The 27,391-nt window shown below is 50.3% G+C and overlaps 1 protein-coding gene across 3 annotated transcripts in view; it reads right to left on the bottom strand.

Moving 5' to 3' along the window:
- The window catches only part of LHPP (phospholysine phosphohistidine inorganic pyrophosphate phosphatase), a 76,226-nt gene that overhangs the window by 21,388 nt on the left and 27,447 nt on the right, over window positions 1–27,391 (bottom strand). The gene's annotated exons all lie outside the window — the stretch shown is intronic.

Raw genomic sequence — 27,391 nt, 5'->3', positions numbered from 1 at the left:
TGGAACATGTGTTTGCTGAGAGTAATAAAGCCTGAGCAGGAAAGCTGGGGCTGTGGAGCCTCCTTCCCTGTCTTGGCAGCCTCAAAGTTGCTTCTGGTTTATGACTCTGGGGGTGAGAGCACGATCAGACAGGTGGGCTGGGAGGAGAGCAAGGGTTTATCCTGCCATCTGTCCCCAGAAATTGTGTGTCAGGAATGACCGGCAGCAATGGGAGCAGCAGCATTTGGGAACATCAGCAAAGCTGGGGTCAGGTCCAAGCTGCTGCCTGCTCTGGCCAAGCCTTGCTTTTTATTTAAACTCCTAAAATCAGTTGCTGCTAACCCCCTGAGCAGCTTTTTTAGATTCTGTGAAACACTGATCTGCTCCAAACACCCCATGTGATGGCTGTGGCAGTGGGGGCCACTGAGGGTCCCTGGCAGAGAGGGCTCCCCAGGAACACCCAGACCTGGGTGACTGCTCTGCAACCCCAGGAGATTTTGGGGCAAAGCCAGCCTGGCTATGCCCCAGGGAATTAACCCCAGAAAAAGCCCTTGTGCTAGGGAGCAGGAGGATGCACAGGTTCAGGTCCTGCCCAGTGCATGAGGCTGCCAATGTGGGAAGGGTTAAGGTAACCACAGTCCCAGGCTTGTTTACCCCAAGCATAGGGATAGTTTGCTGTGAACACACTGATCAATATCTCCCAGCTGCCAGTTTAATCAGGATTAAGTGAGCAGCTATTAATTCTGCTCTTTTCCAACAGCATTTAGCCACCATGTGAAAACATTTCTTCCATCACAAACAAATTAACCTTGATATCATCTATCCAGACATCTTAAAGGGACTTAAAAAAGAAAACCCCAAATCAAAACACTAACAAGAAGGGCCAAGACCAATAATCTGGCTTTAATTAGAAGTTTTCCAGCTCACAGCTCCATGAAGGAGCAGTGGGGATGCTTGCTCAGAGCCAAGGTGTGCTTGCCTGGCACGTGGAGCTGGGTGTTGAGACAAGGCTGGATGGACACCTGCAAATTCTTTTGGAGTCCTAAAACATTCTGGAGGAGCAGGGAGCAGCCACCAGGTCCCCAAAGCCCCTTCCAGAGCAACGTCAGAGCAGAGGCAGCTCCCTGGGACGTGGCCAGACACAGGTGCCCCCATGGCAGGACAGGTTTGACTCCTCGGGTGCTAACAAAGCAAATCCCTGGAGTGCCCAGCCCTCACAGCAAACCCCAGGACATATTTACCAGCCTGACTGGCACAGGCTGCAGCTCACCCACAGGCACTGGACATTTGTGTACGTGCAAAGTGCTTCTCCTGTGAGGCACATCCACCTTGGGTGAGGGGTGGCGTGCAGCCACGCATACAAACACAGCAGAGCCATTCAGCCCTGGGACTGAACTCCCCAGACTAAAGATGACAGATGCTTCCAGAGCCACCAACAAACGGCCACAGCACAGCCACTCTGAAGAGCCAGCTTCTACTTTGTCTCCTTTTCCCTAAAAAGTCTCTTGTTCTCATCCACGGGGTGACTCATGGAGGAAGAGAACACAGCTTAGGAAGAAGGGAAGCAGGACACACAGAAGCCCAGCTCTGAGCTTTGTAAAAGCCCTTTCTCTCAGCTATTCTGCACATGGCAAAGGCACCAGAAGTTCTCTGAAAAAAAGGATGACAGACGGGGCTGGACTTTCTTTCCAAGCTTCCTCTGAAATCACACTTGGCACAGCAGCCCCGGCCTGTTGAAAGAGCATGGGAACGTGCGTGGCAAGAGCTGCTCTCAGGTTGGAGCTCTCTGGGCTTTTCTAAGCCATCTGGGCTCTGATTTAGCTTGCAAGTCTGCCAGTCCCAAATGAAAAGTCAGCTCCTGACCCAAGGGTTCAGCTCAGGGTCGACAGCTGAGGAGTGTCTGAAGCAGTCACTCTTTAATCCTCCTGGTTAACAGCAGTGGGGAAAGGCCTTTGCCAGGGCAGAGGAAAGCTCACCTGATCCTTTCCCATTTCCCAACTCCACTGCCTCATCTAGCTGGAAAAATTCTGCTGTTTCCCCTCTGCTGGCAAAGGAGGGAGAGACCCAGTGCAGGCAGAGCTCAGGAGCTGATGATTTTCACAGTGCTGGGTTACACAACCCTTCCTCCAGCCAGCAGAGCAAGGCAGTGCTTGAAAGGCTGGAGCTCTCCCTCCAACCCTGAACCTGAAATCCCACCTGGATTAAGTTTCCTGCTGCTATTCCCAGGTGAAAACCCCAATGGCCAGGTGAAAACCACCATGCCCAAGTGGTGAGCAGCCTTAGATCAAACAACTCCAGTGCAAGCTCCGTCTGCTGCAAATCCTCATTCTTTATGAACTCCAAAGCTTTGGGAGATGCAGGGACCCCTGTCTCCCTCCTTCCCCAGGGGGACCCAGGGAGGTCCTTGAAGAAGGGACCAATTCCACCATGATTCACCAGCTGGTGTGAATTCTGCCCTCTTGGTGAATCATGCAAGCCACAAAGAGCCGGCCTTGGGGTGGGGAAGCACGTCACGAGTGGTGAGAAGCCTTTTGAGAGCAAACCTCAGAACTCTTTCATTGCAGAGCTCGGCTTCCTTCCTCACAAACCATCCCTGAACTGCAAAGTGACACCCAGCCCTGATTAATAGATGTGTGGCTCCGGGCCTCCACCCTGCCCACTTGTGTCAGGAGCGGCGCTGATATGGATTAAACTGAGGAGCCTTTGTTCACAACGGGCCAGGCCGGGCCATATTTCACCCAGAAGAGCAGAGATTGGAGGGAGGCTGGCACATGGCAGGGCAGGTTCAGATAGCACTGAAGGTCAAGCCAGCTGCACTGTGCAGGGCTGGAAGCTTTCAGGATCATGGATAAAATCCTGCTCTCCAAGGACTGGGAATAATCCGGGTGACAGCCGTTACCCAGAGCTGCCCCTGGGAATGTTAAAATAAGGCTTTGCAGTGCTTCTTGAGAGATCTTAGAGAGGTTTACAAACATCAGGGAACCAAATCTCTCAGTGCTCCCAGGGTGCAACACAAACAGGCTGGGATAGCCCACCGAGGCAGGTCTGGAAGTGCCAACGACTCCTGCATTTGTTTTACTGAAAGGGAAACTGAGGCCCCAGGGGAATTGAGCCAACATTTCCTAATTTGAATGCCTGATGTTAGGCAACTCATCTGCATGAAGAAATAATTTATAATTTTTACTACTACTTCTTTTTTTTTTCTTCTTTTTTTTTTTTTTAAATCAGATTAAAGTATTACAAGGTTGATCCCCTTCCAGACAGCTTGGTTGGCTTCATTGTGTTTCAACACTTGGATTTTTCCCACAAAACCACCACCACTATATTGCAGAAATTTGTCATAGGTCTGCACATGCTTACACAGGAAGCCTTGAAAATGGCAACACCAAATAAGTTTTTCCCACAAAAACAAAAATTCCCTTTGAATATTACAGCTGATAGATAAAATATATACTCACTACTCCATAATTAAAAAAGCCTCCACAATTTTATTGCATATTGCCCTTGATCATGCAGAAGCAAGGAAGAACAAAATCATTAGAAGCTGAATTATTTTCAAAGCCTATTATCATGGTATAATCTTATTAAAGAAAATTCATGCTGGTGTAGCCTCTTACCTTCACCACTTACAGAAGAGCCATGTGGCGTAGTTCTGAGTGCACAGAGATAATAAAATTACAGTGAATTATGTGGCCTGTGTATGGCCAAAGGAGCATAATTCCATCCCTTCGAGGAGGGCTGCTGATTTTTCTCAGGGAGGCGACACCAGCACTCCTCAGTTAGTGTGCATAAAAGGACTATTCATCATTATCTGCAGACAAGCAATTTTGGAGAAGATCTCGAGGCTGCCAGGGCAGAAAGGCACAGCTTGCTGCCACGGCTCGGCCAGCAGCCAGCGCTGCCTTCCTCAGCTTCCATGGCTGTGGGTGCCTGGACTGCCCTCCCAACAGCCCTGAGTGTGTCCCCTGGCACACTGTGGGAGCTGTGGAATCAGATGGTCTATCTGTGTGTTAGATGTTCCTTCCAACCCAAACCATGCTGTGAGGGAGGGCAGTGCCACTGCTCCGGCTTCCCCACGCGCCCTCGCCCTGGCTGTGCCTGCAGCTATCCCTGGGATAAAGCACCCAGGGCAGGGAAACCCTACCTGCACTGGGCTGAAAACGGGGACAAAGGATGCCTCAAGAGCCCAGGCACAGCAGGAGGCCAGAATAACCTGTCAGCAGTTGTGGGAGAGCTGGACTGGCCCTACAGCTCCACTCCCCACCAAAACTGGTGAGATCTGAGCTGGTCCAGCCCACCACAGCACCTGCACAGCTCCATCCACCTGAGCCAGATATTTGGGGACAGGATGGGTGGCACCGTGGGGTTTGGGGCCAGCTGCTGTCTTTCCTAACCAAGCTCTACAAAGGGAGTTTGGCTGGTCATGAGTTAGGGACACAGTACAGGACACATGAGGAGAGAGTTCTTGCGTTCATTGCCAGGCGTGAGAGGTTTGCTGTAAGAGGCTGGGATTATCCTGCTCACTTAACTTTATGTAAACTTTTCAGAACTAACATTTCATTTCACCCTTTTACTAAAAGAAACATTGGCTTGCATTCCTGTTTTGCAGATGATCACACTTGACACTCTTGGGAACAAGGAGCTCATTTAGTCTTGTGAGGTGCCTCTTGCTCTTTTGGGTCTGCACATGTGTCCAGGTTCAGTTTATCTCAGCTAAAGTGGATTTCCTTTGTTTTGTTTTTCTTTTCCTTTTCTATAATATCTAGTTTATGGATCTGTGCTTGGCTGCAGTTCTGTTAAACACTTGTAGATGTTACTCAGCTCCTCTGTTTTCAGTGGAACTCTAATGCATTTATTCTGCTTTAACAAAGCCTTAATCTTGCCCCCTCCTGAACCTGTGCAGGGTTCAGTGTTCACCATTACTCCCTGAAACAGCCAAAACACCAAATAAATTTGGCTGCTCCTGCTTGGTTCTCAGCACAAATTGCAATTAGTGAGCAAGGGCTTCACTCTAAATAATTTTTCTCCCATTGTCTGCCCCGAAGCTGGAGAGGAGCAAGAGATTGGAGGAGATTGAGCCTGGCAGCAGTGTAGTTGAAGGCACATCCCTGCTCCCTGCTGTGCTCCTTGAGGATGTGTGTTCAGAAAGCAGGAGGCTTTAGCCATGAGAGCCATGTATTATCACCCTTTGAATAGCCTGCATTGCTGTTCTCCTACAAAAACCCAGGGAAGGCTCTTTATCTGAAACCAGAATTGCATGAAAATTAGCTGGGGCTCATGAAGTAGCATCTGTGGTATCTTTTTTTAACCCTGCTTTACCTCTCCTCATCCCAACATGTAAATCCTGTCACTAACGAGATTAATGGCACAGAAACCTCAGGAGCTTTTGGAGGAACACAGAGCTGGAGTTTTCTCAGTAAATCACATTCAGGTGCAGCTCTCAGGTGCCTGCTGACTTCCCCAGTTCTCCCCAGGGTTCCATGGCCATGTTTGCACACACACAGACACAGACCCACATGGATTTGAGGCTTCTCCATGTCCCAAAGCACTGAATTTATCCTGAATTACACTGAATCACCTCAGAATCACAGAAGCATTTTTAGGTTGAAAAAGACCTCAAAGAGTCCAGCCCCACCTGAAAATCTTTTAAACCCCTCCAGGGATGGTGCCCCCCCACTGCCCCGGGCAGCCTGTCCCATTCTTCTCCTTAACTTTATTTCAGGGTGTTGAGTTGTTTGGACATTTCAGGGTGTTGAGGATTTTGGACATGGCCTCTTCTGTGTGCTGCCACAGGAGTGACATTTTCTCATGCTCATGAGTTGCCCTTACAGCATCTCCTGTCCCTCCAGCTCCTGGCAGCCTCTTTGGCACATCATTAGCTTTACTCACTCAGTGCTACTCCTGCTCCCTGCTCGGTGGGTTGGGTATTTCTCTTTGCAGAGCTGAAGGCTGCAATTCAGCCCTCACTGGGCTCAAACCCTCTCTGCCTTGCTTGTGAACTCATACCACAGACTTGGACATCAGGCAAGTAGAACTCCTAAATCAACCTCCAAATTCTGGTGTAAAATCCCCTGCTCTATCAATGCAGGGCACACCCAGACCTGCACAGCCAAGGGCTTGATAAACTGAGCAAACACCAGCAACTGACTGGCTTAACATGGCCAGTTAGGGCTCTCTAAAATGAGATTATCCTGGAACTGCAGAACTCACAGGTGTGCCACTGCCATGGCAGGGCTCAGCAGCTCTGGAGTGCTGCCAGGGGGTTTGGGATGATCCCAGACCATTCAGGCACTGATTTGGGCAGAGAGGGGTGACCAGAGCAGCCATGAAAGCAGAGCTGTGCTGCTGTGTCACAGTGTGAGGGCAGAGAGGGGTGACCAGAGCAGCCATGCAAGCAGAGCTGTGCTGCTGTGTCACAGTGTGAGGGGAGCTGTGTGGGGAGCCCCAGTTACAGATGTGTCACTGGAGGTGCTGTGACCAAGACCAGAAGGGTTTGCACTGCCAGACTTGTTGCAACAAGGGCCACACCTCAGCCCTGAGCTGGTGTGAGGAGCTGCTGAGCTTGGCTGGTTTCTAGTGTGACCCAGATGAGATGTTCTGACTGGAGGAAGCCTTTGGTTCTGGTCTAGGTGTCGCCTCACGAGCTGCCTGGTGACACCCTGACTCATAACCACAGGCTCTTCCTGAGCTCACACCTTCTGCTCCCCAGCCCTGCCCCTGAGCAGCTGCTGCTCTCACAGAGCCTCTTCCCTGCTCCTCATGGCCAGGAGAGCACGAGGCATTCCCAGCTCTCCCCACACATCTGTCTGTCTGTCTTCTGGGGGAAAGCCAGGTTGGAGAGCAGATCCCTTCCACCAGCTTCTGTCCTGACCATGCTGGGGGCACCTGGAACATCTGCTGGGCTGTTCCTCAGAAATCAAATTCACACAAATGATGCACCAGCTTGTCAATGCCTTAACTGCCCATGTCTCACTGGTATTTTTGGGATGCTGCTCCCCTTCAGAGGTGAGTTTGCATTTCCCCTGTGCCCTCCCAAGGAGCTCCAGGTGGTTTAGAACCAGGAAGGGTTACTGCAGACAGCTGCAGGTCATAGCTGGGAGAACAGGGATCACAGATATTCAATAATACTTTTTTTGGTGGCTGGAGAGGCCTCAGAAGCAGTGAGTGTTTGACTTTGCAAACATGTCACTTCTGGTGGGAGCTGGGTGGAGACACCACCTCCAGCAAATGGCTTTCTCCTGCCCCAGGCAGCATCCAGAGAACAAGAAAGGGCTGTGTTTTGTCTTAAAGAAGTGCAGAAACAGGTGCTGCCAAAAGAGTGGAAGAAATTAAATCCAGTGCTTTCCAGGGAGAACACTCTGTTTGCAATCCCTTCCTCATCTGGCACTAAAAATTTGGATTAAAGTAGGTCAGTTCCTCTAGAGCTGCAGAGGTGAGAGGCAGAGCTGAGAGCCCTTCCTGACCCCCTGCATTCTGACATTTCAGCTTGAGCTCTGCTTTTCTGAGCACAGCCTTCCCTGGGCATTGCTGCTGTACCAACACTGAGCACCTTCCCCTGTGGCTGCTGGCAGCAAAGTGTGCTGTTTAATCCCTGTCCATCTTTGCAAGGAAACAACAACCTCCTGGCCCTACTCTCTGTGCCCAGAGCAAGGCAGAAAACGGTGCCTCTTGCTCAGCAATTAGATATGCAAAAGGTTCAGAACTGCAAATTCCCCTCTCGCCCACAGGGCACAGGGCTGGAGGGCACTGAGGAGTCAGGATCCAGAGCTGGAGGGGCAGCATGGAGGAACAATCCAGATCTATATTCCCTCTGTTTCTGAGAGAACAAGAAAATGATGAATGGATGCATGCTTTGAAGCAGCCCGAATTCCACTTGGATGAAGAATTTAATTAAGTGCTGCAGGCTTTAGACAACACATTAATATTTTCAACAGTTTGATCCCAAACAGCAATTAAAACTCTTTCTGATATGTGCTAATATGTGTTACACGTTTTTGTTTTAATTAGAACAAGATTGTAATCCATACTTCAGTTAAGTTCATTACACTTAGAATCTTAATGCAATCAAAAGACCAATCAGTCATTAGCTAAGTCCATTTTAATTAGCATTTACAGAAAACTTTTAACTGTGTGCCTGTCCTTCACAGCAGATGATGAGATGAAGAATCATCTCAAGCTCTGTATTTTGTGTCCCTAACTCATGACCAGCTAAACTCAGCTTGCAGAGGTTGCTTAGAGGCAGCAGCTGGCCCCCACAACCCCAAAATGTCACCCATTGTTCCCTGAACAGCTCAGCTGGGCTGGCCCAGGCCAGAATGGCATGGTCAGACCTGGCCATGGAGGTGTTCTGGGGGTGTTTCATGGAGGTGTTCTGGGGTTGTTTCATGGAGGTGTTCTGGGGATGTTTCATGGAGGTGTTCTGGGGGTATTTCCTGGAGGTGTTCTGGGATTGTTTCATGGAGGTGTTTTGGGGTTGTTTCATGGAGGTGTTCTGGGATTGTTTCATGGAGGTGTTCTGGGGGTGTTTCATGGAGGTGTTCTGGGGTTGTTTCATGGAGGTGTTCTGGTGGTGTTTCATGGTTGTGTTCTGGGGTTGTTTCATGGTTGTGTTCTGGTGGTGTTTGATGGTTGTGTTCTGGGGTGTTTCATGAAGGTGTTCTGGGGGTGTTTGATGGTTGTGTTCTGGGGTTGTTTCATGGTTGTGTTCTGGGGGTGTTTCATGGAGGTGTTCTGGTGGTGTTTGATGGTTGTGTTCTGGGGCTGTTTCATGGTTGTGTTCTGGTGGTGTTTCATGGTTGTGTTCTGGGATTGTTTCATGGAGGTGTTCTGGGATTGTTTCATGGTTGTGTTCTGGGGGTGTTTCATGGAGGTGTTCTGGGATTGTTTCATGGTTGTGTTCTGGGGTTGTTTCATGGAGGTGTTCTGGGATTGTTTCATGGTTGTGTTCTGGTGGTGTTTCATGGAGGTGTTCTGGGGTTGTTTCATGGTTGTGTTCTGGTGGTGTTTCATGGAGGTGTTCTGGGGTTGTTTCATGGTTGTGTTCTGGGGTTGTTTCATGGAGGTGTTCTGGGGTTGTTTCATGGTTGTGTTCTGGGGTTGTTTCATGGTTGTGTTCTGGGGTTGTTTCATGGAGGTGTTCTGGGGCTGTTTCATGGTTGTGTTCTGGTGGTGTTTCATGGTTGTGTTCTGGGGTGTTTCATGAAGGTGTTCTGGTCGTGTTTCATGGTTGTGTTCTGGTGGTGTTTCATGAAGGTGTTCTGGGGGTGTTTGATGGTTGTGTTCTGGGGCTGTTTCCTGGAGGTGTTCTGGGGTTGTTTCATGGTTGTGTTCTGGGGCTGTTTCCTGGAGGTGTTCTGGGGTTGTTTCATGGTTGTGTTCTGGTGGTGTTTCATGGAGGTGTTCTGGGGTGTTTCATGAAGGTGTTCTGGGGTTGTTTCATGGTTGTGTTCTGGGGTTGTTTCATGGTTGTGTTCTGGGGCTGTTTCATGAAGGTGTTCTGGGGTGTTTCATGAAGGTGTTCTGGTCGTGTTTCATGGTTGTGTTCTGGTGGTGTTTCATGAAGGTGTTCTGGTGGAAATTGGAGCTGTAGGGCCAGTCCAGCTCCCCCACACCTGCTGACAGGTTGTTCTGGCCTTCTCTGTGCCTGGGCTCTGTCCTCACATGTCCCTGTACTCCTGACACCCCATCATGAACCAGCTGGCTCTGAGTCATCACCTGCCCTTCCCTGGCACAGCTACAGAGGAAACCTTCACATAAATCTCTGCAAAATCTGGAATGTCAAGGAGATTGCTCAAATCAGGCTGAACACAGCATCTTCTCAATGCCCAGCATTCCAGCCAGGAAATGTTTCAGCTGCCTTTGCTGAAACAAGGAGATGGATTTTCCAGACTTCCCCAAAATCAATGGGCCAAATTTGTGAAGCTCAGGGTATACATACATACATACATACATACATACATACATATATATATATATATATATACACACATATATATATACACATATATATATATACACACATATATATACATACATATATATACACATATATCCATATATATATGTATATATGTGTATATATATATCTATGCATGTATTTGGGAACAATATGAAAACTAAACAAGGAAAAGTCAAATTGGAGCTGCTATTGGACAACTTCCACATGGTTTTTGTAGCACTGACTTGATTTTATCTTTTCCCATCAGACTTCGCCCCATGTTCTGGACAAGGCTCCCCACAACAGGGAGGGAAAGGATCTCCCTGTCCCCAGCTCTCTGAAAACCAGAATGCAGGATTTTGTTGCAGGACTATAAATGGTGAATTGCATAGGACAGGAGGAATTGATTATTTATTCCTTCATTCCTCAGTGCAGGCAAGGCCAAACCCTCCCTGTCTCCTGGGAGTGCATGTGAGAGCCAAGGGCTGTGGACTGACCCCTGAGTCCCCAGGTATTGCTGAGTGAGGTGTTTTATTGTGTAAAACCTCCCTGAAACTCCAGATGAGGAGGAATATGTTGGGACAGAGGGTTTGCCCCTGCACAGCAGCATTCTGAGAGCACACCCACCTGTCCCTTCCCAGCAAAATTACTAATATTGTGTTTCTTGTTGACTTCAGGTGCCTGATAAATCTCCAAGTGTCACCTGGAGAGGTCCCTCCTGCCTCCCCTTTCACTGTTCCCAGCTTCCCAGCCCTTGTAAGCAGGATAACACCTGAATGGCCCCAGGCACTGTGATCCCTTCCTGCAGAGCATCGGGTTGCTTTTCTTTCAGCTTCATTCCCTTAATCCCCTTCTCCCCACAACACCTGTTCCTCAGGCTCTGCTCACTCACTCCCAGGGCACAGGATAACAAATTGGCTGCCACCTTTCATTATTTTTCCTGGGAAGGAATCTTTTCCCTGGCACCGTGGTACATCCCACCTGGAAAACACAGTCCAGCTTCACCCTGTGAAAGGGATTTAGCTGCTGGTGTTGGAAATTTTGCCAGCATCCTGGGCTAAGTTTGTGCCTTAAAAGCCAAATCTGAATTGATTCCCTGCCTCAGCTCTCTGCAGAGGGGATGTTTTAGGAGCAGCACTGATGGATTGCTCACCTGGAGGATGCTGCTCCCACCTGAGGTGGAGGCCAGGGCACACCTGGAGGCTCCCACCTGGCCCTGGCCGTGGTGGGCACCAGGCTGGCAGCCCCAGGGTGCACCAAGGCAGCAGCACCCACTGAAAGGTGCCCCCAGTGCCAGCACCACCTCCAGCACTGCCATGGGACCACAGGAGCACCCACTGGCCCAGCTGAGCCTTCTGTTTGCCACCCCAGAGCCCTCAGGAGGGCTTAATCCTGTTTTTAGGAGATCTAATCCATTAAACCAAGTCATTATGCAGATTTGCTTTTCTCCTGGAGCTCCAGCAGAGCACTGTGTCACACCTCTCTGTCACACCCAAGGTTTTTGCAGTGGGCTTGCTCTGAGCACAGGACATATCAAAAATCTGCCTGGCACAGACCAACCACGCTGCAGTTTCACAGATTTTCCAGCAGGAACCCCAGCCATGGACACTGCCATGTGCCCGCCATGCTCTGCCTCCCTCAAACCTCAGCCCACAGCCCAAATCCAGCCTGAGGAAGCCAAAGTCCCCCTTGAGCAGGTGAGGACTGAAGAGCACAGCCCAAAGCATAGGTGATATCTATGGCCTAGTAAAGAAGGAAAGGTTATTTATTTTTTTTCTTTTTGAACTTACAAATAGAGCAGAAGACAAACCCAGTGGGAAGAAATTCCAGCTCTTTGTTTTTAATTGAAAATAGATCAATAAAATCCTCCTAAGTCTAGTGGCTAATGCAAGCACTGGGAGGCAGCTGGAACACACTTCCCAAGGGCAGGGTATGTCACAATCATTGCATTTAAAAGTCACAAGGGTCTTAAGTTTAAAAGGAAAAACTACACTGATGTTCCCTCTTCCTGCTCTCACTCACTACTCCTGAGCTCCTTCTGTAATGCAGGGAGCCTGATTTTGGAACAGTCCCAGAGAGATCAGAAGTAATGGTGAGTCAGTGATGAAGTTTTAAAGGTGTGATGTGGCAGTGATTGGATTTCCCAGTGTGATGTCTCAGCTGCAGTCTGGCAGTGTGCTGGACCTGCTGGTCATGGGAAATCCCACAGGCTGGACTCAAGAAGAGGGATTTCTTCATGTCTGGTAGATCAATGACCTCCAGCAACTATGAGGTCTCTTCACAGTTTATAAATAAATAAAGAAAAAGGAAGATTTAATCTCCCTACTATGCAGGACACTGCATATGCAAATATAAAGTAAACTAAATTCAGACATCAAAACCTGCACCTGAAGGTCTATAATTAAGTTTTCAACACATTTTTCAGGTGAGATTGTGGCTGAATGGCCAAAATGAGCAAAAAGCCCCCAGTCCCTGCTGCTGGGTGGAGAACTGGGCACCATGCTGGTGTGTGACATGGGACAGGTCACTCAACACTGAGGCAAAGGAAAAGCAATGCACAGCTCACTTCTCACAAGGAGCTGGCTTTTCTTACAGGAATATCTGCTCCAGAGCTGTTGGGAGATGGGACTGGAGGGGGTGGAACTGTGGGAAAGCAGCCCTTGGATCCAGCAGGGGAACGAGCTGCCTTTGATGCCATCTGCTGGAATGGTGGCTCCAGGGCCTGGGACCTGCTGGAGAGCACAAAATCAGGGCTTGCCCCCATGCTGCAGCTGGGATGCAGCCTTGGAAGGGCTGCCAGGCCACAGTGATGCTCTGCAGGAGCCAGGGCTGCAGTGGGATTTCCAGCAGCAGAGGATTTCAGAGGATTCCCACGCCAGGTGTGCTGATCCTGCCAGTCCAGAGATGTCCAGGGAGAGCTGGCAGGGAGGCAGAGCCCAAGGAATGCTGAGGGGTGGATCTGCAGGAGGTCATGGCACTCCTAGCAGTGCAGAGGAGTGTGACAGTGTTCACAGGGGTCTGAGGATGAGGGAAGAGACAAGGGTCTGACTCCATGTTTCAGAAGGCTTGATTTTATCATATATATTATATTAAAACTATACTAAAAGAATAGAAGAAAGGATTTCATCAGAAGGATAGCTAAGAATGGAAAAAGAAGGAATGATAACAAAGGCTTGTGGCTCGGACAGAGAGTGTGAGCCAGCTGGGCTGTGATTGTCCATTAATTAGAAACAACCACATGAGGCCAATCCCAGCTGCACCTGTTGCATTCCACAGCAGCAGGTAACCATTGGGTACATTTTGTTCCTGAGACCTCTCAGCTTCTCAGGAGGAGAAATCCTAAGGAAAGGATTTTCCATAAGAGATGTCTGTGACAGAGGAGGGACACAGCAGCTCCTTGAAGGGGGAAGAGTTTCCTCCATTTGCAGCCAGAGCCCAGGGCAGGTACCAGACTGGAAGCACACGAGGCTGGGCTGCTGCCTGTCAGTGACAGGAGAAGCAGGACTGGGATGGTGTGGCAGAAATCCCGGGATTTTCCCATGAGGATGGGCCAATCTTCATCAAGTCACTGCACAGCAACACCCAAGTCATCCTCCTCCTCCCCCATGTGCCTTTCAGAGCACCAGGCCAGCTCATACAGGAAAAGCAAGGCTCAGATCTCTGCTTATCTCCCTTGTGCTGCTGCTGCTTCCCCTCTCACTGAACCAAAATCACCAGGTTTTGCTTCATGCAGACCCTCTGCAGGACAAACAGACAACACCTGGGTGCTTTTTGAGTCCTAGCTATTTGAGAAAGATGTTAAATGCCATATTTCCCATTCCTGGGGTGATTATTTACAGGAGCTTGTGCCTTTTCTTTAGGAACCACAGCAGGTAAGACCAAGACTGGCCCAGGGTTGTTTTTCTCCCTGTCCCAGTAATTATGATTTGCAGATAGGAAATTGCTGACGAGTGTCCCCTTGGATGGCAGACCCAGCAATCTCAGGATAAAGGACATTTCTCCCACACTGCCTCCCAAAACAAGCTTGACAACATAGTGGCAGCCACGTGGGCTGGCTCCTCCGTCAGCCTGGCAGCTCCAGGAGCAGCAGCCCCTGCCGAGCCCTCCTGTGGCTCTACAACACTGCTGGGCCTTTGGAAAGCTCCTCTCTCATTCTGTTGTACAAAAGATCCAGCAGACAAAGGCAGGGAAGGGATTGGCTGCCATGGGGAAGGAGTAAAGGTGGTGGCAGACAAAGTGTGGGCAGTGAGCAAACAGCAAACTTGGATAAACCACAGGAATAAACTTTTCTCCTGTACCTCCATGAGACTTCCCTGTTATTTGAAAGGACAGCTGGCCAAAGCAGATAGAGGAGAAGCCTGAACTAACAGCAGATCTTCATAACTCCACGCTGCCAGTATCTGCAGTCCAATAAATACACAGCCCAGCCAGCTGGCCCCTGCAGTGCTGTGCCAAGGGGTTGTTCTTTATCACTGTTTGTTGCTTGGACAAGCAGCAGAACCAAGAGTTTTCAAAGGGAATGAAAAACAAGCCTGAGAAAGTCACTTATCTGGAAATAAAAGCCCTTTAGAGCAACATGGATGGTGAGGATCACGTTTGGGATTTGTGTGTAACGCCAAGGACAGGACCCACCTCCAGAGCCCGTTCTGCCGCATGTCACTTCTTCTGAAGGGGCATCACAGAGCACAGCACCCCTGGGAACCCAGCAGGGACCCCCATCCTGGGTCCCACAGGACCCCATCCTGTGTCCCAACACCACAGCCCAGCTGCCTCCTGTGGCCTCCCAGCACAGAGCAAAGCACAAGAGGGAATCAAGGCACATTTTATAAATAAAGGAACAAATAAATAAAAACAGGAGTCTGAGGCAAGGAGATGGAGAAGGGGAAAAAAAAAATTGAGGAAAATGACAGGATGAGTGAAGACTGGACACACCTGAGGTGTAATAAGGGGAGGGGGCTGACTGAGTAAAAGAAAAAAAGGCAAATTCAGTATATTCTGCTCACAGGGCCACACATAGCCCTGTTTAACAGGTTTTGTTGCCTCCAGCATTTCCTGGGCATCTGCCACGGAGATCTGGGCTGCCTCTCCATCCAAACAAATGGGATTGATTAAATCCTATCAGACTCTCAAGGATTTCTACAGGCAGGCTGTTCTGTACATTTGCAACGCGGCGCTCTGACCAAATTCCCCACAGAGCAATTGCTATGGAAAAACTGTTGTTTTACTGCCTTGTCAATCCTCTAGGAGGTTCCCATAAAGGCAGCAGCTCCTGGATTTACTTGGCAATCAGCCTCTTTCCCCAGGATGGCCACCTGGGATGAGGGAGCTCGTTCTGCTGTCAGGATGAGATGCTCTGGGAGGGGGCTGAGGGATGGGCTTTGTCTCCAGCCACCCCTACAGGAGTGTGGAATTCTCCCTTTGGAAAACAGGGCTGCACGTGGGCCTGGGACAAGCACCACAGCTTTTTCTGTCTGCTTTTCCTTGAGTGCTGCTCTCTTGGATAAAGCCTGCCTGGCTGCGTGTGTGGGTTTGGCTCAGAGCAGGGCCAGTGCTCTGATTCCAGCCCCTCCAGCACTGGCTGGGTTTGCTCTTCCCTCAGACATCTCCCTGCACCTTTCCCATTGCCCAGGTGAAGTCAGAGGGTGAGCACAGCCTGTCCCTGAGGGGCTCTGAGCAGAGCCTGGCTTTCCCTGGGAAGCACTGCCTGGGATGTGTCCCCACAGCATCCAGCAGGGACTGAGTGGGGACAGCTCAGCCCTCAGCAAGGGGGGACCCTCCTCAGCAATGCCACCCTGTGTAGGGGGAGGAGGAGGTCTGGCAAGCAGGGCACAGGGGCACAATGCCAGCATCAGAGAGGGCACTGAGGGAAGCTTTTGATCTTCCTGATTTGCCCAGAGCCACAGAGAGATGGTTTCTGCTCCCAGGAGAAGGATATCATCCCTGGGTGTGTTTGACAAAGCCTGGATGTGGCACTGGGTGCCGGGGTTTAGTTGAGCTGTTGGGGCTGGGTTGGACTCGATGATCTTGAAGGTCTCTTCCAGCCCAGTGATTCTGTGAATTCTGTGTATAGGAAGTCTGAGAGCAGGCAGGCAGTGTCAGGAGGAGCTGGAGCTGCTGGCACTGCTGATGTGCCTCTGCAGACCCTCCCTGAAGCCAGCAGGAACAGCCCAAGCTGGGGCTGGCACAGAGAACCCCATCAAGACCCCTGAACAACCAAAATCCCCTCCCTGAGCAACCTGCAGCCAGGCAGGGACAGCCACTGGGACAAGCCCAGGGAGCTGAGCTGCAAAGCTGTTCATCCATCCCATCAGATCCAGCAGCACATCCAGGCAGCATCCCAGAGTATGGAATGGCACCCTGCATCATTATTCAGCCTGGGTAAGGGTTGAATGTTTCTATGGCAAACTCCACTGCTCCCCTCTGACTGTCCTGTCCTGCTGGTGACAGGCTGTGCTTTGCAGGGACAAAGCTCCTGGGAATGGCCACACAAGGCTGTGGGAGGAGGGTGCAGCACTCTGGAGCTGAATGATGCTCACTGCAGCTGGAACAGAGCGTCCAAGCACTGATGGAAGCCAAGGGAGTCACTCCATCCCACCCTCCTCAACCTCCCTATTTAGCATCTCCTGTAATCACTCCCCAAAACCCCCAAGAGCAACTTCCAGGACACCTCACGTTTACACAGCATGAAAATCCCCTCCCAAGACACAGCATGAACATTGTCACAGCATTTTGCAGCTGAAAACAATCCCAGGTCAGGATTTCAGGGACAGCCCTGCCTCTTGCGACTGTGGGCTGCGATGTTTTAAAAGTAAAAAAGAAAAAAGAACAGGAAGATTTGGGAGGCGCAAGATGTTTTCCAGGAGTGATGGAGAGGCTCCCACTGGCTTCAGACAGGGAGGGACCAGGCCCTGCTCATCTCTCCAGCCTGGCAGGGCTGCCACACACAGCTGGCAGCACTCCCTGGCCCACAGCTGCTGCACAGCTGGCAGCACCAGCCACAGCCACTGCCACAGCCCTGGCTGGCACCACTTCTGCCAGGGCTGCAGCAGGAAACCTGGGAGACAAAAAGCCCTCAGAAGTGGCTTTGGTTTCCTAACCCTTGGAGCTGCTGCTGGCCTCCAGGATCAGCAATCTGCCTAAGGGGGGTTAAATGTGGGGCAGAGCTGGCACTGAGGGCACTGGCTCTGCTCTGGACAAAGGGAGGTTCATTTTCTGCTGCTCCCCACCATTTCCCCAAGCACATGCAAAAATTCCTTCCTTTGTCTCACTCAGGCCAACTCTTTTGTAACCTCCAGGTGACAAAGCACAGATGTTCCCTCATAAACCACCAGCCCCACACCATCCAACAGCTCACCCCAAACTTTTCAGGGCTTGGACACCTGCAGAAATGTGATCAGGCATGGGGGGATGGCAGCACAGAGGCTGGGAGCACAGCACTGTGGGGACACTGCTTTGGTAACAGGGACACTGGAGCCTCCTGGTACCCCCCAGACACATCCCAGCCCCCCCTGATTGTCTGGGGGTCTCTCGCTGCTCACGGTGACCCTGAGATGTGTTAAAGTCTCTTTTCCCAGCCTGGTGCTCGAAGGAGGAGTCAGAGCTCTTCAGGTCTCAGTCTCAAGGTTGTTTATTGTTCCTTATCTATAAAATTCTTTCTCCTGTCCAGCCAAGGTCCGCTCAGCAGGACAGTCAGAGGCACTCTGCCTGCCCCAGGGCAGTGTTATCTTTTTATACTAAAAACTACCTGTACAATATTTACAATTACTTCCCAACACCTATCACCTATGTTAGACAGTGAGCTTCTACTGTAAACCAATCTAAAAGTGCCACCATCACAGCAGAAGATGGAGGCCGAGAAGAAGGAGAAAGGCTGGACACACTCAGATCCCTCCATCTTGCCCCCTGAACCCCCATTCTGGAAAACCCCAAAATCTACTTTTCCACCCTGTGATAAATTCACTGTCATTCTGCTTAAACTGTTGTGGCTTGCAGATCTTCATCTAAGGTGGGTAACTTGCTCCATGGGTCATAATCAAACCCACAGGAGTTTTGGGCTCTGTGCCAGGGTCTCTGAGCCCCCTGGCAGGGGTCCTGGCCATCCTGGACAGCACAGCAATCCTGGTGACAAGGATTTTTTATTTCTACAATTGTTTTGACGAGGCCCCCTCTGTGTGCTCCCGTGCAAAGTGCAGCAGGAAAAATCCTCCAGACAGGCAGCCTGAGCTAACTCTGCACTCCACCTCCAGCAGGGGCCAGTTCCTGACAGTGGTGTAGGAAAATGTGGGAGATTTTACATTAGAACTTGTGGCTTGAAGGAAAAATGCCTTTTGAATTTTATTAGGGAGAATCTGGCTTGTGTCTAAAGTGCTGCTGAACCCCTTGGACTAAACCCCTGACTCAGAAGGAGGCAAAGGAAATTTTCCTTCTGTCTTCTTTGGACAATCATTTTCAGCTTTCAGGGTTTGTTGTTTGGGGGTTTGTGAGTGCTTGCAAAAACTCCAAAATCCCAAATGCATTAGATTTGAACAGGAAATCAAGACTCTGTGTTTCAGCTCCTGCTGCACTGGGAAGGCACTGACTTTTGTGGTAAGAAAAGAGTAAATATTCAGCCAGAAGGCAGCACAGCCCATAAAGCCACAAATGCAGACAGGCCTAAAAGTTATGAACTTATCACAAAAAAGACCAGAAACAATTATAAAAACCCAGCCCAGGTATTTTCCTCTCTTATTAAATGATGGCAGCAAATGAAGCTTCCAGGTGCAGAGCTCTGCTCCTTTTCCTGCCTTTCCACAGATTCTGGATATCCTCTGTTCTTCACAAAGCCTCTTTTGTCCCAAAGGGATTTTCCTTCTTGTGCTGCTATTCCTGCCTCTAGCAGAGGTTTTCAGTTTTGATAAGACTGAGGGGGACAGGTGATACCCATGGCTTGGCACAGGGTAACTGCAGTCAGCTCTCCAAATATCCCCGATACTGGGCACTCTGACCTTCCTTGCATGGGGAATTTCTGAATCTTGCCTCTCCTAACAGAGAATCATGGAAGGTTTGGACTGGAAAGGACCTTAAAAACCACCCAGTTCCAATCCCAGACACCAGCAGGGACACCTTCCACTAGACCAGGTTGCTCCAAACAAACCCCATTCAGCCTGGCCTTGAACATTTCCAGGGATGGGAGAAACATCCAGGGAAAAAAAAAAAAAAAACCACCAAATATTCAGGAAAGAAAAAGGGGCAGGTCCTGAAGAGGGGAAGGAAGGAGCTTTGGTCCCTTCCCACCCACAGCTGAAGCTGGCCAGGTCCTCCTCACCTGCAGAGCCCAGTGAAAGGAGAATGCTTGAGTGTCTCCAGCTGATGTTTGGCCCGTGCCTCCCCTGTGCTCCCTCTGCATCCCAGTTCCCAGGGCCTCCAAGTGGTGACAGTGAAAATAACCAGAGCAGCCCAGGCAGATGAACTCCAAGTATTCAGATTACCAAACTGCACCTCCGTAAATCTGTCAGATCCCCTGCTGTTGGAAAGGGTCTGGGGTGTTAAACAAATAGGCAATACATTTCAGAGGATTTGGTAAAATTAGGATTGTCGTTACTTTTCCATTCCAAGAAGACTAATCTGGGTTCTAATTATCCCAGCTACATCCAGGCTTTTCAATAGCTCATGCACTGATAAATGAAGCGTTCACTCTCACAAATGCCTCTCCTTCCCCTGATGGATGCAATGTGTTCCAGATGGATGGAGAAACCTTTTTTTCCCCCCTCTTTTACACTTGCTAAGCTATTTCCAAACATCCAGAGCAGCACAGGTGTAAATCAGCAGAGCTCTCCCCATTTACTCCACTCCTTGGAGCAGCTGAGGATCCAGCCCCTTATTTCTAACCTTAAAAGCACAGATTACACATAGGTGATGGTCCCATAAACGAGTGAGGTAAGAAAAAAACCCACCACACAAACACAAAAGGCATTAATTGCACAAATCACTCTGGGCCTGCCAGCCCCTGCAAAAAGCCACTTTAATTAGGCTGAGGCTGATTGAAATGCAGACAGAGTTTTTTTTTTCCCCCCCTTTCCACTGAGGTCTTTGTACCCATTTTGTATGAACAGGAGCTGGTCTCCCCATCCTCAGCCAAAACCTGTCCTCTCACTCCTCTCCCAGGAGCCAGGACAGGGGGAAGAGGAGCCCCAGAGGAGAGCAGCCCCTGTGGCTGATCACTGCTGCCTGATGGAGGGAGGCAGAGATGCCTTTGTGATCACAAAGGTCAGTGCTGCCCCGCAGAGGAGCGGATTCTCCCTCTGCCCTGCCACGCTGCGGTTCCCAGGCTTTCCTCAGGGCACTGGGATTTTCTGAGTGCCTGCCCAGGGCCAGCTGGGAGCCCATCTGCAGCAGGGCTGAGCCCACACGATGGCCCTGAGGCGGTCACGAGTGGCATTTCCAACATATGTTTGCACAAAATGCTCGAGTCCCTTCAGAGCGAGCACGTGAGCACACAGCCCTGTGGCCAGTGCCAGCTCTGAGCTGAGCCTCTTGGCCCTGTGTGCACAGGGAAGGATTGCAAAGCTCTGCTCCAGAAATAAATGCATTTATTACGTTTGTATTTAACGACCAGAAAGGCAACAGAAAAACAGAGATGACTGGAGAGGGGAAGGTGCTGCTCTATGAGTCCCCCACAAGTGTGCAATGGGGAAATGAGGATCCAGCACAGGGAAGGGGATGTGTTTCATCAAGCACTGCTCCTCAGAGTAAATGCACAATATGGCTCAATTCACGCTGTAAAGGTCTTTTAACATGCAGTGTTTTTATCTGCATGTGATCTGACAGCTTGTGCTACGTGCAGCAGCGCTGGCCAGCGCCGAGTGCCTGCCAGCGCCTCTGGCCACTGCCTCACAGCCCCAGAGCCCACTCCCTCCTCCAGGCAAGGCCCATCTCCAACTCTCCCTTAAAACCACAGCACAGACACCTAGGGATGTGTTTTCAAAGAACTCTAAGAGCTTCTGCACATAAGAATACAGCTTTGTACAAAACTACTGCATCACGAAGCTCAGGGGCTGTTGAGAACAGAGCGATCAGTCATGCCAAAAACTGCAGGAAGGGACTTTTCAAAGCAGAAGTCCATTTGCTTGGGTAAAAAGGCAACTCCCCACCTCTCCACATAGTTTATGGATGACAGGGAAGTCGAGTGTTTGCTAGAACATCTCAACCAGCAAGGAAAAATAAAAGTGCTCCGTCTGCAAGAACGAGAGCTGGCTCGTCCAGTGTGTGCTCACTCTCACGTCTGTCAGCTCCACTAATGCTCACTGGAATGAAGGCTCTCTGCTGCAGCAGGACTGCCATTCACTCCTGGAGTGCCAGATTTATCCCAGCTGCTCAGGTTTAGGCCCCTGCCACTCACCCAGCTGCTCCACTTGGGCTGTGCCTCATCAGGAGTGCCAGGGATCAAAAGCTCAGAGGTTTCACAGCCTGGCTGCAAGCAGAGATCTGTCCCTGGGTCAGGCAGGCTTCAAGATTTCATGCAGAAAAAGGGTAAGCCATGGAAAAAAACTGGTCAATCCCCTGGGAGCTGGGAGCTTGACCTCCTTGTATTTGGTGTTGGCATGGAATTAAATTCCTGACCCTGCCTGGGTATCATTGCCTGCCCCAGGCTCAGGCAGTGCCAGTGCAGCACCTCTGCCACCACAGCCACGTCATTTCCCAGCACACAGCCAGTGTCACTGCTGTCATGATCTAAGAGTGCTAAAACCCCAAGAAGGAAGGGCTGGTGTGCCTGAACCCCGTTCTCAGTCTCTACCCAATAAATTGGTTTCCTATCAGATGTCTGTGTTGGCATGGCAAAACTCCTTTCCTCTTTTCATTATCAGAGCTGGGTGAAAATGCCCAGCAGCACACATGAAATCAGCTCTTGACACAGTGTTTACACAACAACAGCAGCTTTTCCAGCTTCACTGGGGACCCAGAGACCAAACAGTGCCCATGGTTGTGCTCCAGGCATCCCTGCTACAACAGCATCATAAATACATAATGAGAATTTAAAAGGCAGAAGGGAAACAGATAGAGGAGACTCCTCATAGCACACTCAGCTTTCATCCTCTGCAAAGAGCTGCAGATTTCAGCACTGAAGGAAAGGTGCCCTCGTTAGAGGGTGAGCACAGGAGCTGCCTGGCAGCATCCACAGGGAAAAGACACCAAGCTCCAGAGGAAAGCTGCCACCACATTTCATACACACTGTCACTTTTACAGAAGAAAAAGCAGCTCAGCACAGAAGCATGAGGAACTGTGTTCAAGCACAGAACAGCAGCAGCAAGGTCACCCATGCCATGTGAGCACAGATTTGGATCAAATCCCTGAAGGTTAGCCTGGGAAAAGCTGCTGCAAATATCAGAGAGCTGAAACCAAGGCAGTCAGTCAGCACCTGGGCACCTCAGATGCTTCCATGGCCACCTCCAGCAGTATCCAGGCACTTGAAAATCCAAATCGTGCACAGCTGTGGCCAATATCACCACACACCACTGGGTGGTTTCACAGCCAGAACCTTGAGAGCAGCACAGTAACTTTTAGCACACTTCAAAGGAAAGAAAAATGTCATCCTCACAGGACAGACTCAGCCTGAATGGGCTTTATCATCTGTCCTCGAGCTGTACACAGGCAACACTCCCAAAACTCCTTTCCAACCTGCAGCTCCAATCCTGTTCCTCCCCCTTCAGGTCCTTCCTTCCCAGTTCCTCTCTCCCCTGATTCATGGCCACAGCAAATGTGCTGCTGGATTATCTGCTGACACATGCATTTAGCACTTCTCCACGGAAAGCAACGAGTTTGGAAGCTTTTCCAACTTCCCCTCTGGATGATGTCACCCTCGGTGGGTGCCAGGCTGGGTTTCAAGTAAAAATCCTTCACTTTGGGGTCAGACATCCTCCTATTTTTAGGCCTGGACTCTGTTGTGCAGCCAACAGCTGAGCTGGACAGTTCTTGTTATTCCACGAGTCTGCTGGCTGTGTCCTGCCCCACAGAGCCCTCTGGAAATTCCCAGTGAGAAATGTGTCCCTGCACTGGGAATGGGGATGGAGAAGGGCCCTGTGGCTGCAGCCTGGGAGCTCCCACCTGGCTCTGACAGCTCCATCAGCCCACCCTGCCTCCCCAAATTCCTGTCAGTGCCACTGACCCACAGCCCCAGGTGCCACATCCACACAGTTTTTAAATCCCTCCAGGGATAGGGACTCCACCACTGTCCTGGGCAGCTGTGCCAGGGCTGCACAAACCTTTTTGTGAAGAATTTTTCCCCAAAACCCAATCTAATCCTCCCAAGGCACAGCTTGAGGTCATTTCCTCCTGTCCTGTTGTCACCTGGGAGAAGAGACTGACACTCACCTGGCTGCAGCCTCCTCCCAAGCAGTTACAGACCAAGAAGGTCCCCCCTGAGCTCCCTTTCCTCCGGGCTGAGCCCCCCCAGCTGCTCCTCATCAGACTCATTGCACTAATTTCCCTAATTGCATCCCCTGATCAGCCAGTGCCTGTGCTGTGCTTTGGCCGTTTAAGCAAGTGATGTTTCACTGTGCACACAAAGCAGAGAAGTAAGGAAAAGCCTTTGGGATGAGCTGCAGATCCACCCAAAGAGCAGCCAGGCTCTTCCCCTGCTCCTCACAGACACACACAGCCTGTTTTGTAGGGAGACTTTTGGTTCAAAGGCCCAGAGGATGCAGACCCCGAGCAGCAGCACCAGCCCCGTGTGCTGAACCAGCTCCTCTCAGCAGGGCTGAGGTGGAGCCAACCCCGCTGTGACAGCCACTGGAAACCACAGACAAGCGACAATTGGGATGGTTTGGGGGCAAAGTGTGACTGTGAGTCACGTCCCAGGCTGTCTGCACCCAGCCAGAGCAGGGCCAGAGCTGCCTGCACCCCAAAGCCTTCTTCTGTCACCCACCCTGCACTGGAGCTCCTGCTGCAGCACACCAGCACTCACACACACACACAAACACACACAGACACTCACAAACACACACACAAACACACACACAAACACACACACAAACACACACACAAACACACACACACAAACACACACACTCACAGACACACACCAGCACTCACAAACACACAGACACACACGCACACAAACACCAGCACTCACAAACACACACCAGCACTCACAAACACACACACACAAACACACACCAGCACTCACACACACACACAGACACACACAGACACTCACAAACACACACAAACACACACCAGCACTCACAAACACACACACAAACACAGACACACACCAGCACTCACAAACACAAACACACACACACAAACACACACCAGCACTCACAAACACACACACAAACACAAACACACACACAAACACACACACAAACACAAACACACACACAAACACAGACACACACCAGCACTCACAAACACAAGCACACACACACAAACACTCACAAACACACACCAGCACTCACAAGCACACACAAACACACACAGCCCAGGCTGCAGCACACCAGCACTCACAAACACACACCAGCACTCTCACACAAACACTCACACACACACACACATCCCAGGCTGCAGCAGACCCACAGCTGGCACTGCTGGCTGCTTTGTTTCTAACTCTGCCAGTCCCACCACGCTCCCAAAGGGGTGAGAGCCAGCCCAGCAGAGGCTGCTGGAGGGCAGCAGCTCCTGTGTCTCGGGGCTGGCAGCCCCTGTCCCCTGCACCCCAATAAAATCTGTCTGCATCCCTTCTGCAGCTGCTGGAATCACAGAATTGACTGGTTTGGGTTGGAAGGGACCTCAAAGCCCATCCAGTTCCACCTTCTGAGACACCTTCCACTACCTCAGGCTGCTTCAAGCCCTGTCCAACCTGGCCCTGGACACTTCCAGGGGTGGCAGGCAGCCACTCTGGGTTTGTTGGCTGAACCCACTCGTAGAGAAAAAAAAATAAATGTCACTGGCTAAGCCTGCAGGGACTCTCCAGCATCCATGGGCACACAGAGCAGCATTCAAACAGGAATGCTCAGGTGTTCTGTGCTTGCAGGGTGCCAGCACAAGGCACTGTTCTGGCACTGCTGCTCATGAGTGTGTTTACAGTACAAGCAAGGGCCCGAGCCAGATTAAACTTCAGATATTGAAGCATTTGCTTCAAGGGAGTTACATCAGCAGCCCCTCTCTTATTTGCTTCTCTCTGCCTTTGAAAACAATGCTCTGCCTTGGTTTTATCAATCTGAGCAGTCTGAGAGGACTCCCTGCAGCATCAAAGAGCCTGGAGGATATTTAGCTACAGGAAAAAGACCAGCAGAGAGGAGGAACCCATGCTTAAAAAAAAGGAAATCTCTAGTGAAACCCCAATTGTGCAGCTGTCCCAGCTGTGCCCTTTCTACAGCACATTTCAGCACTCTCAGCTGCATTTTCACAGAAATACAGTGGTTTTCCTTTGGTATGGAATTCATCAATGCTGCCAAAGGCTGGACAAGCTGATGCAGCTCAGTGTTCTGCAAGGGACAAGTGTTGAGAAAGGCTCCTTCACTGGGGAATGTTCCACTGCAGCCTTGTGCAGGTGCTGAGAAAAGGGATACAAACAGGGACAAAAATAAGTGAGGACCATCCCCTGCGCTGTGCTGCTCAGGTCACAGGTGCTGGTGCTGGACACAGCCTGTGGAAGCCCTGGAAAAGCCCTGAACTGCCACCAGCACCAGCTCAGCTCAGGAACTGCAGCAGGAGGGAAAGGAAAACAACACTTTGGACAAGCAAGCAGCTGCCAAAGGCTCTGGTGCTGCTCAGGCAGGGCAGGAGCTGGGGAGGGAGGGAGGGAGGGAGGGTGGCTGCCAGCCCAGGCTGGAAGAGCACGTCCTGCCAAGACAGGCAGGCACCAGAGCAGAAGGGAATGAAAGAAGAAAGGCCATTAGCTTTGGGTGCTGTCAGAGAGGGCCTGGAAGTGCTTTAGTCCCATACACCAAACCAGCTGAGCCACGTGTCCCCCCAGGTCCTGCTGCCTCTGCCTTCAAGGTGGCAGAAACTGGCACCAGCTCCTCTCCTTCCAGCCCTTTATCAGCTTCAGAAGAGGAGAAATAGAAACCTGAGCTGCCTCTGCTGCTGCCTGAGCTGGGAGGATGTGAGGCAAGAGGGGAAGCAGAATTGCAGCAGATGTGGTCAGTGCCAGGCTGCAGAGTGCACACTGCCTCCCTTGCCAGGGGCTGCCAGGGACAGGCAGAGAGCAGAACCGTCAGGGCCTGAGGAATGCTGCTTTTCCTCACTCACCTGATCCATTCCTCCTTTATTTCTCCTGCTCTCATTGCAGATTGATCTCTATTCTGATACTCAGGGTGTGTCCTGAGCACGCACTGCTCCCTCGAGGTTTATTATGCTACCAATAAATAAATTATATGCTAATAAACCCCCCTCAAACTCCCACTTCTCTTTCAGGCTGAAGATAATTAAATTCATGCATGAGTTAGTAATTTCTGTGACTGGACACTGGAATACTCTGGGAAGGTGGAAGGATGTGATCAGATGTGCACACTAAGGCACTGCAGGATTTACTCTGAGCTTCCTGTACAAAGCTGATTCAAGTATTATGGTAACCAAACTGTGGTCAAGCAATTGATAAAAACATGTGAAGATCCTCTCACAGACAGAGCAAACCATAATTTGAATATGCAATAAAGGGTGATAAGGCAGTGCCTTGGCCCTGCCTGCAATCAGTCACCACAACCAACTCACTGACTCCAGCTTTAACAAACATTGCTTAAGACATTAACCAGCATGAATTGTAATACAACTTTTCACAGTGCAAATATAGGTTGGAACTCCTTCCATTTAATACTTGACACAGGCTTAATGATCAAGATGTGAGGCCCTAGGAATGCCTCTGGTTGTGTTTCTGCACAAAGGGAGTGTCTGCCTGCTCATTCTCATGACACACTGCTGGTACCCAAGAGATGGGAAAGAACTCATAAAATTGCTCATCTTGGCTGGGTTGGTAACACAGGGAGCAGGAAAGGGAGGGTGGAGGGATGCTCCTTCCCTGCAGAGCAGCAAGAGGTGACTTTCTGCCCAGAAATTGTCATGAGTGTCACTGAATTACACAGTGACAGCGGTGAATTTATCTATGTGTGGGGTGTTTTTGAAGAATAATTTTGTAATTTCATTTAATGACAGAACCTGCTTTTCCCAATCCTTAGTCAGTCCAAAAGACTTCTCTGCCCCAGCTTTTGTCTTGGTCACGTTTTGATTTCTCTCCTGGTAAGCCAATTTACTACAAATTCTCTGGGTTTTCTTTAACCAGGCAAGAGGAACAGATCACAAGCCGCTTTATTAAGGAAGTCAGGGTAATTATTCTCAGAGGATAATTAAAAAGTAGGGACACATGAAGTAACCTGACCCAGTTGTGGAGAACAGTGGCAGAGCTGGCAGGAGATGGCAGCTCCCAGGGCCTCCATCCCTGGGCAATCCTTGATGTCTGTAATGAGGCAGCTCAGGGATGCTGACTGCTGTCAGCATCAG

The sequence above is a fragment of the Molothrus ater genome, chromosome 8, assembly GCF_012460135.2.
Source record: "Molothrus ater isolate BHLD 08-10-18 breed brown headed cowbird chromosome 8, BPBGC_Mater_1.1, whole genome shotgun sequence".
Classification (NCBI taxonomy): Eukaryota; Metazoa; Chordata; class Aves; order Passeriformes; family Icteridae; genus Molothrus; species Molothrus ater.
This window is presented reverse-complemented; position numbering and strand designations above follow the sequence as displayed.